The following is a 9887-nucleotide window of genomic DNA, read 5'->3' as shown; positions in this document are numbered from 1 at the left end:
CAGGAATGGGTCCAGTTTCTGCTTTCTGCACATGGCTAGCCAGTTTTCCCAACACCATTTATTAAACAGGAAATCCTTTCCCCATTGCTTGTTTTTGTCAGGTTTGTCAAAAATCAGATGGTTGTAGATATGTTGTGTTGCCTCCGAGGCCTCTGTTCTGTTCCATTGGTCTATATCTCTGTTTTGGTACCAGTACCATGCTGTTTTGATTACTGTAGCCTTGTAATATAGTTTGAAGTCTGGTAGTGTGATGCCTCCTGCTTTGTTCTTTTTGCTTAGAATTGACTTGGCTATGCGGGCTCTCTTTTGGTTCCATATAAAGTTTAACGTGTTTTTTTTCCAGTTCTGTGAAGAAGGTCATTGGTAGCTTGATGGAGATAGCATTGGTTCTGTAAATTACTTTGGGCTGTATGGCCATTTTCATGATATTGACTCTTCCTAACCATGAACATGGAATGTTTCTCCATCTGTTTGTGTCCTCTCTTATTTTGTTGAGTAGTGCTTTGTAGCTCTCCTTGAAGAGGTCCTTTCCGTTCCTTGTTAGCTGTATTCCTAGGTATTTTATTCTCTTTGTAGCAATTGTGAATGGCAGTTCATTCTTGATTTGGCTCTGTTTAAGTCTGTTATTGGTGTATAGGAATGCTTGTGATTTTTGCACATTGATTTTGTATCCTGAGACTATGCTGAAGTTGCTTATCAGTTTCAGGAGACTTTGGGCTGAGATGATTCCGTCTTCTAGGTATACAATCATGTCATCTGCAAATAGAGACAATTTGACTTCCTCCTTTCCTATTTGAATACCCTTTATTTCTTTTTCTTGCCTGATCGCTCTGGCTAGAACTTTCAGTACTATATTGAATAGGAGTGGTGAGAGAGGGCATCCTTGTCTAGTGCCAGATTTCAAAGGGAATGCTTCCAGTTTTTGCCCATTCAGTATGATATTGATTGTTGGTTTGTTGTAAATAGCTTTTATTATTTTGAGATACGTTCCATCAATACCTAGTTTATTGAGGGTTTTTAGCGTAAAAGGATGTTGAATTTTGACAAAGGCCTTCTCTGCATCAATTGAGATAATCATGTGGTTTTTGTCTTTGGTTCTGTTTATGAGGTGAATTACGTTTATGGACTTGTGTATGTTGAACCAGCCTTGCATCCCCGGGATGAAGCCTACTTGATCATGGTGGATAAGATTTTTGATATGCTACTGCAATCGGCTTGCCAGTATTGAAGATTTTTGCATCTATGTTCATCATGGATATCGGCCTGAAGTTTTCTTTTCTTGCTGAGTCTCTGCCGGGTTTTTGTATCAGGATGATATTGGTCTCATAAAATGATTTGGGAAGGATTCCCTCTTTTTGGATTATTTGGAATAGTTTCAGAAGGAATGGTACCAGCTCCTCTTTGTATGTCTGGTAGAATTCGGCTGTGAACCCGTCTGGACCTGGGCTTTTTTTGGGTGGTAGTTTAATTTTCTTTTGTATCTGAATACAATAGAATTTTTTTTGTTTAATATGGTAATTAATGTAAATGGTACAATAGATACAAAAATATGTAAAAGAGATAAATATATAGATGGGACAAAAAATGATTTCTCTATTCAGACAAATCTTGCAGAAGATTAAAATGGTAAATTCAATATAATAAGCATAATTTTATGTAATATATTTATAAAATTATATATTAAGACTAAAGTTAAAACCTTTACATTTATCATCTATTTGTATATTTATGTATCTCTCTGTCTAAATTCTTACACATAAAGCAGTATTAGTAAATGATTTACTACAATTTGTTACGTGAATAGAGAACCAAATGGAGAAAATTACAATTTGTGTTGTTTTTCTGTAAAATGACTCAGTTATTTTTTGTCACAGATGTACCTTTTTAGCACTATAATACTCTGTTAGCCGTCATCCCTTTGGGCATGCTTTTAAACCATTTTAACAACAACAAGAACAACAAAATCTCACAGTAAAATAATTAAAAGTTTCTACTAATTATTTTTTCTTGTTATGGTGTGCTTTCAAATATTGCCTGGACAGAACAAACATTTGGGTAACTATTGCTTGCCTCTAGAGACCATCTCATGTTTTATATCTCTTCCTCTCTGAAAACTCTTCATTTTGCATTCCCCAGATGTAGGCCCCAAATTCAGAAAAATAAGAGAACATGGACAATGGAGTTAATTTACAGCTGGACTGGAGAAACTCTTTGTCTCTAGGTCTCCTGGATGACATTTTGATGCTTAAACAAAAGGACAGTTTTATGATAGGTTGGTTGAAGAGTAAAGCTCCTCCTGGCGATCCCGAACTCTGGAGGTCAGTTTCTTTACTGATGATGCACAACTGGTCAAACCAGCTGAGTTAGCTAGGCTTGATTACGTGACCCAGGAGAGAAAGATTCCTGTTGGGAAGCTCGGTTTGAGTTTTAGCCTAAGCTAATCTGTTCCTCACACAGATCTTCGTGGTTCAACCTGGAAGCCTGGTGTGCTGTGTGTAAATACAGATGCTGAGAAGCTTGCCATGGGATGCCATCTCTCTGACCCCTAATGCTTGCCTGAACTCTTCTGCTGCACTCTTTTGTCTGTAAATCACAGTACTGCATGACCGTACTCTGGAGTCCGGTGAGTACTCACAGATGTCTCAACTTGGAAAATCATTTCAGTTAAGATGTCTCTTTATGACTAAACTATCATTAAATTTTTTGAAGGGTTCACTAGGTATCACAACGATATATTTTAAAAATAAGTGAAAATAATTAGATTTGTCATTCTCCAAATTTTCGCTAATTTGAAACTATTGTCCAAAATTTAAGATGAAAGGGGGGTAGCTTGATAAATCAGTGAAAGTTCATCTTTCCAGATTAACTACATATAAGTAAAATATGCTAATACAAATTTGTAGCCATCTATTTTGTACTTTTCAGGTTAAAAGAAATATACCTATGTTTAAATAATATAACTGCCAAAATAACTATTAATAGATTTTTTTCCCCAAGATGTGAGTATTCCTGTCAATTGGAAACAATTACAATGCACTTTATGAGATAAATTAAATTCCTCGGAGACAGATTATTGTATCATTTTTTGTCCCTCCTTCACATATAACTATCTACAGCTGCTGTGCTTTGAACCCCGCAACTCTCTTTCCCTACTCATGCAAGAAAAAAAATGCCTTGATTATTTAACTTGTGTTAGGAAATTATCAGTGCCTCATACAGACCTTTGTATATTAACTTTGTATGGCATGGGTTAACTTCTATTGATCTTCTTATTTAGAGATAAGGACAAATGCTTATCTCCAGAACTGACTAGAGAATGACCTCTACTCTTGCAAATACTAGGGACTCTATTAACTAAATATGTATTAACTAAAGGTAAACAATGTTATATAACCATGGATCTGTGAGTTGTTTTCAGGGTGGCATGTACCAGCCTGTCAGCAATATTTAGTATTAATAATTGGATTTATAATTTCCACCTGGTTTTGGTGGAGCTGAAGGACTAGGTCTGGTCACATATTGAAATGTGTCTAATGCATCTAGTTCCCTCTAAGAGACACCCACCTTGAGCAGGCTTTGGGCTTTCCGATACCAAGGTGCTTACACAGGTTACTGGTGTTTCAGTATCTGAAGACAAAGCATATTCAGAGATCTCTGGACCCTCCCAATGCATTTTCTTCTCCTGCTATCGCTATATTTGTTGCCTATAATAAAGTATAAATTGGGTCGTGTGGATCCCTTCAGGAATCAAACCCTTGATCAAAATAATTAATGTACCTTTGGATAGCCCTAATTGAATTTTGTTCATTAGTAGTTCATACTTAAACATAAAAGCTGGAGATTGTCAGGCAAGCTATGCTATTACTGATTCAAATCCACTCGTAGCATGTGAGCCTTTCTCAAAAGTCAGTTCACTTCAGATAACTGAGCTAACTGACCTCAACTGGATCTGCCAGTTAGCATAAAATGGAAGAGCAAGTATTGGTCCAATTAACATTTCCCAGTAAGCTTTGATCATTCTTTGCTTATTTTTAGGATGGATTGAGACTTTTTCTTGCCAGACCATCTTAAAGAAGTTTGAATGCTTTGCCTTTTACTTAAAAACTTTATTGTTCTTATACCCAATCTTCAGGAAAATGCAGAAAAAATAGAGGATTACTAAAACTAAAAATTGTCAAAGTTTTAAGAGATGCTGGAACTTACATAAAAGTTCCTACAATATTCCATTTGCCTTAATGAATAGGCTCTTCCCCTTAAGAGTTAATAAAAGACCACAGCATGCATTGCAGAATTTTGATCTGATCCTAGTTTTTGCCCCATTGCAAGTTGACCTAACTAAATACTACATCTTATCGTTAAACAGATACAAGCTGCCTTTTCAAAGTAACCACTTACACAACCTTTCAGCTTGAAACCTGGAGATTTCATCTTCTGGAAGAGAAAGTAAAGGAAGATTTGCCTTGAACTTTGACTAACAGGACTGTATCAGGTACTGTTACTAACTAACAGTGCGATGAAACTCTAAGATAGTAATCTGTGTGTGCATTCATAGTTTCAGTTAAAAAGACTATACACCATGGAATATTATGCAGCCATCAAAAACGATGAGCTTGTGTCCTTTGTAGGGACATGGATGAAACTGGAAACCATCATTCTCAGCAAACTGACAGAAGAGTAGAAGATCAAACACCGCATGTTCTCACTCATAGGCGGGTGTTGAACAATGAGAACACATGGACAGAGGGAGGGGAGCACTACACACTGGGGTCAGTTGGGGGGAAATAGGGGAGGGACGGTGGGGGGTGGGGAGCTGGGGAGAGATAGCAAGGGGAGAGATGCCAGATGTAGGTGATGGGGAGGAAGACAGCAAATCACACTGCCACGTGTGTACCTATGCAACAATCTTGCATGTTCTTCACATGTACCCCAAAACCTAAAATGCAATAAAATTTTTAAAAAGACATACAGCCTTTTTCCTAGATCAGGGGACTTCCATTTCACTGGTAGACCTCAAGCTGGGAATTTTTTGAACTCTACCAGAAGCAGACAATCCCCTAAAGTAACAGTTGATTCGAAACCCTCCATTACCCTCCGCTGAAGCTAATGATTGTGTAAACTAGAGAGCTTTTGCTAAAATCTCTAGAACAAGATTACTTTTAAGATAATTTAACATCCTTTTTCTTTGGATTTCTTTTACTACAGATCTTGCCTAATAGCATATGTTAAAGCTCTCCAGTGACTGGGTCAAGCGTTCTCAGTATGTTCTCCTATACCTTTTTTTTTTTTTTTTTTTTTTTTTTTTTTAACTTCTAAGCCTCTATGGTCTTTTTTGTGGCATTTCAAGAGAAAGAAAACATTCTTATACATTTTTCTCAGACCTTAGTTACTGCTGTCTATCTGATTGGTGGATCCGTGTCCACTTGACCCTGCTGGGGAAAACATACGTCATAGATGATTCTTTAAATATTGTCAAGATAGATGTTCTTATACGGATTTCTTCTAGTACCAAAATGTCTCTCACATTCTGAGTCCCAACCTTCAACCTCATAAAAATTGGACTTTATCTCCACGTTACAAAACACTTCTTATTAGATCATTAACTAAACCCAGGAACTCAGCTCTCTGAAATGGTCAATTTATTTCTTCAGAGTCACTGTATCCTGCGGGAATTATTTAACTTCACTCAGAAAATATGTTCACCATTAGGGCCCGATGGTTAGTTCTCTCTTTTTAAGATAAGCAATATTTGTACTCTACTTTGAGTCCATGCCCTACCAAAATACTATTTCTTATGTGTACGCTACCACTGGAAACCCATCAAATCAGTTTAAATTTGTTACACAGGGTCTGAATGGATAATAACATATTTCCTCTTGATTTGCTCTTGGCTAACCAAGAGGGAGTCTATGCCAGAACAAGCATACCTGGTGCAAATACATATGTACAAGAATAGATCCAGCTGAATTTTTTAATGCATTTTTGAGATCTGGGTTTGGTTATCTAGTCCACTGGATGAACAGTCTTTTACCAAAGTCATAATAATTTGTTTTTCTGGCAAGTGCCTGTATCACAGTTGGTCAATGCATCCTGTCTAGATTCTTAAGTGTTTTCTGTGTAACCACTTTTACCTCACATGATACAAACACTTATTCTATAATATTTGGTTGGTGCAAAAGTAATTGTGGTTTTTCCCATTTGAAAATAATGGCAAAAACCATAATTACTTTTGCGTCAACCTTAGAAGGCCCAGAAGGAACTAACACTTGTTCAGTCTAGAGGCAACATTTCCCAGATAATCTAATCAGTAGGAGCTTAACAATGTGAAGGACTTGAACATCAAAGATTATTGTCCCATGGTCTGACTTTGTCTGTCCTGATATCTATCAGTAGTGACCTAATTTCTACCACTAGGCTATGGTGCTCCTTCCCTGCTAAACATAAATAATTTCAGAGAATATCAATGTCACATGAGGACTCTTCATGACCATGATGGAATGAGAAAAAATTAAGTGTACTCTGTAATTATACCTGAGCAGAGATACTATGCAACCACAAGAATAACCAAATAACCCATCTTCAGCCAACATGAGTGCTGTTACTTTTTCTCCAATAACACCCAGCCTGGGTGATGACAGAAAAAAAAAGTTCTCAATAACCAAAAGACACACACACAAAAAAGTTATCAATAACCAAAAGACACCAAAGCCAAGAGGTCATAGATGTTGTACATACTTAAATGGTGAAAACTTTAACGTAACTATTACAAAAGTTCCTCAGTAAACAATCAAGAACACTCCAAAAGTAGAAAGTTTAAGGAAAGAAATAAAGCATACTTAAAAGAATCAAATGGAAATTTCAGAAGTGAAAAACATAATATCTGACATTTAAAACTCACTGGAGTGGAAAGATGACTAAGCCTAGGAGATCTGTGGGACACTATCAGTCTTGCCAGCATATACATAATAGGAGCACAAGAGAGGAGAGAAAAAAACAAAACACTATTTTTTGAAGAAATAATGGCCAAGAAACTTTGCAAATTAGGTGTAAATCATGACTTTACATATCCAAGAAGCTCAGTGAACTTCAGGAAGGACACAGCCAGAGATCCACAGAAAGACACATTACTGTCAAATTGTCAAAACCGGAAGACAAAATCTATGTAACAATAATAACATAAAGGAGTAGGTTGATGGAGTTTTTAAAGGATCAACATTTTTGAATACTATTAAAACTGGGTTATTATTAATTTGAACTTGATTGTTACAAATTTAAGATGCTAATCGTAATACCCAGTGTAGCCTCAGTGTTATAGACTGAATATTGTCCCCCTAAATTTCATAGGTTGAAACTTTAATTCTCAGTGTGATGCTATCTTGAAATGGGGCCTTTGAGAGGTAATTAAGTTTAGATCAGGTCATGAGGATGGGGTCCTCATGAGGGGTTTGATGTCCTTTTAAAAAGAAACCAGAGAGCTTGCTTCCTCTCTGTTTCTCCTGTTCCCTACCTCTTCAACCTCCCCCACCAACACACTGTGAGAGTACAGCAAAACCACCATCAGGAAGCCAGGAAGAGAGCTCTTACCAGAAACTGAATTGGCTGACACCTTGATCTGGGACTTCTCAGACTCTAGAACTGTGAGAAATAAATGGCTATTGTTTAACCCACCCAGTCTATCATATTTGATTATAGCAACCGAAACTAAGACATCCAGAAAAAAATTTTAATGTACAAAATAATATGGTACAATGTTAAGCATACAAACTAATTCTAAAATGTGTGTAGAAAGTAAAAGAAAAAGAATAGCTAAAATACTTTTTGGCAAGAAAAATAAAGTCTGAAAATTATACTATGTGATTTCAAGGTTTACGATCAAGCTACAAAAATCATGACAGTATGGTATCAATGAAAGAAGAGACAAATAAATCAGTGAAACCTATTTCTATGCAGAGTTCACAGAAATAAAACAACAAAAAAAATGAAACAAAATAGAAAGTCCAAAAACAGACCTACCAAAATATGGTCTTTTATTTTTAACAGTGGTGCAAAAGAAATTCAGTGAAGAAAGCACATATTTTTCAACAGATGTAACTGAAACAATAAGGCAGCCTTATTCAAAATAAAACAACTAAATCTCTTCAATTATACAAAAATTTACTCAAAATTAATCATAGATCTAAACAGAAAATATGAAAATATATAACTTTCAGAAAAAAATGTAGAATTAAATTTTCATGACCTTGGGTTAGATACTCAAAAGTACAATACAAAGAAAATGACAAGCTGAACATTATCAAAATTAAAATCTTTTGTTTACGAAAGATAAAATTAAGAGAATGAAAAGACAAGATACAGACCAAGAAAAAATATTTGCAAACCACATATCTATTAAAAAAATACACATCAAGAATTTACCAAGGAATCTAAAATTTCAACACTAAGATAATCCAATTTTTAAAATGAGCAGATTTAAATAGGCACTTCACCAAGGGGATATACAGATGGCAACTAAGCATAAGAAAAGGTGGGCCAGGCGTAGTGACTCAGGCCTGTAATCCCAGCAGTTTGGGAGGCTGAGGTGGGAAGAGGATTGCTTGAACCAGGAGTTCGAGAGCAGCCTGAGCAACATGGTAATATGCCTGTCTCTACAAAAAAAATTTTTAAAACAGCCATACATGGTGGCACTCACTGGTAATACCAGCTGCTCAGGTGGGTAAAGCAGGAAAAATCACTTGATCCCAGGCAATAGAGGCTGCAGTGAGCTATAATCATGCCACAGTAACTCAGTTTGGGGGATGGAACAAAACCCTTTCTCTCTAAAAAACAAAAAAAGGAAAAAAGAAAATGTGTTCATCATCATTAGACACATGGGAAATGCAAATTAAAATAACAGTGAGATAACACAAGAAATGTATTAGAAGGCTAGTATTTTTTAATACTAAGTGCTGTCAGGACGCAGAACAACTGCAATTCACATGCATTGCTACTGGGAATGCAAAATGATAGTCATTCTGAATGGCCATTTGGTGGTTTCTTACAAAGCAAAACATACATTTATCACATTACCTTATAATCTCACTCCTGGGTATTTACCAATGAATTTCAAAGGCATTATGCTGAGTGAAAGAAGCCAATCTCAAGAAATTTTAAATCGTATGATTCAATTTTTATGATAATTTCAAAAAATAAAACTAAGGTGATGAAAAACAGTGATTTCTATGGATTAAAGGTTAGGGGAGGGTGTGATAGGATAGAGTTCCTTGGGTTTATAGCACTTTTCAGTATCCCAATTGTGGTGGTTATAAAAATATATATATATGTTAAATGCATAGAACTAAATGCAAAAAATCAGTAATAATAAAAATAATAAACACATGCTAATCAACATTTTAGCACACAAAGGTGCACAGTAAGCATTTGTTGGATCAATTAAAAAATGGTATTGGAGGCCACTACTGCCATGTTCCACACTGCTACAGCCTAGTTTAAATTACTGTGTCTGCTGTTCATGTGAATACTATGCATGTTATATACATGTTATGTGTTCATGTGTACATAAGCAAGAATGACTCTTGGAGGGAAGGCAAGTCACTTATAGACAAATTTTGAACACCAGGAGTTCAGTCAAGGTCCTGCTGCTCCCTGCACAGAATGCCAATCACTGAGTCAACAAAGATTGCCAGAGAAGAAGGCTTTAATCTAGTCCTGCAGCCAAGAAGAACAGGACGTCAGTCTCAAATCTGTCTCCCTGACTGACAAAAATTGGTCTGTTTACGTAGCTGAGAAGGTGGGAAAACAGAAATTAGGAAGGGTTAAGGAAGCAATCCTGATGAATGAGGCATTTGGTGTCTCATTATCTGGATGTGGTGCTCTAGTGCGTTTCAGTCCCT

The sequence above is a fragment of the Sapajus apella genome, unplaced genomic scaffold (assembly GCF_009761245.1).
Source record: "Sapajus apella isolate SASKATOON/1434 unplaced genomic scaffold, GSC_monkey_1.0 scaffold7, whole genome shotgun sequence".
NCBI lineage: Eukaryota > Metazoa > Chordata > Mammalia > Primates > Cebidae > Sapajus > Sapajus apella.
This window is presented reverse-complemented; position numbering follows the sequence as displayed.